Source organism: Galeopterus variegatus, unplaced genomic scaffold (assembly GCF_000696425.1).
Source record: "Galeopterus variegatus unplaced genomic scaffold, G_variegatus-3.0.2 Scaffold3322, whole genome shotgun sequence".
Taxonomy (NCBI): domain Eukaryota; kingdom Metazoa; phylum Chordata; class Mammalia; order Dermoptera; family Cynocephalidae; genus Galeopterus; species Galeopterus variegatus.
Window position 1 is genome coordinate 225,838 of NW_007729433.1, and position 1,317 is coordinate 227,154.

Sequence of the window (1,317 nt, forward strand, 5' to 3'; positions counted from 1 at the left end):
ATAGCCCTTCTAGTGTGTGGAGTGGTATCTCACTGTGGTTTTGATTTGCATTTCTCTGATGGCCTATGCTGTAGAATCTGCAGAATTTGTAGAATCTGAACAACATTGCCAAGTAGCCTTCTAAGCCTTTTACATGTGTTATTTTATTTAATCCTTCAACACTCCCAGGAAATAGGTATTGTTAACCCCATTTCATAGTTGGGAAAACTGAGGCCCAGAGTTACCTAATATTATAAAGATGTTAAGTAGCATATCCAGATTTGAACCCAAACAATCAAATGCCAGCCTTTTTAGGAGTGTTATTTTAAGTATCATTTGGCTTGGAATTTGGTTTCCAGATTTCTGCTATAAAATTGGCACTTGGACTCATTTTAAATCTTACAAACCATATTTGGCTTAATTTTGGTTGGTTTAAAAATTCCATCAAGCCGGACAGTTTGAGTAGTTTGTTTCTATAAGACTGAAAGTCTTGAAGTGGGAAAACTGTAATAAAGATACCCAGCATGCCCTAAATCATCATTACTCCACGAAAATTGATGCTGGGTAATTAGCATTGTTGGCACGGGACTTCCCAAATAGATGCATCTTTGAATGAAACAAAATTCACTAGTTTAATTCAGGTGTGAGGAGCTAACTCCAAACATTCCTGAAGACTATTTTTGGAGAAGAGAATTTAAATTTGGAAGTTTTTTTCCTATGATTAAAAAAAAAGCTCTATTAAGGTATAATTGTCATAAAGCTGCATATATTTAAACTGTACAATTTGTTAAGTTTTGACATAATTATATACTTTTGAAATCATGACTTCAAATGAGATGATAAATATACCCTTCACGTCCAAAAGTTTCCTTATGTCACTTTTTAATCCCTTCACACTGGTCTTTCCTATTCCCTCCCTTACTACCACCACGACTCTGCTGGCAACCACTAATCTGTTTTGTGTCACTATACATTAGGTTTTTTTAAAAGATTCACATCTGATTAATTAAACTTTGTATTAAATTATACACACACATATATGTTTTTAGGTCTGTTTGGTTTAAATTTTTATTGATAGACTTTACCTTTTAGAACAGTTTTAGATTTACAAAATAATTGAGCAGATAATACAGAGTATCCATATACCTTTGCACACAGCTTCCTCTGTTATTAACATCTTATGTTAATAGGGTGTATTTGTCACAATTAATGAACTAATATTGATATGTTATTATTAACTAATACCCATAGCTTATTCATATTTTTTAGTTTTTACCTAATGTCTTTTTTCCTTTCTAGAATCACATCCAGGACACCACATTTCATTGTTGTCATGTC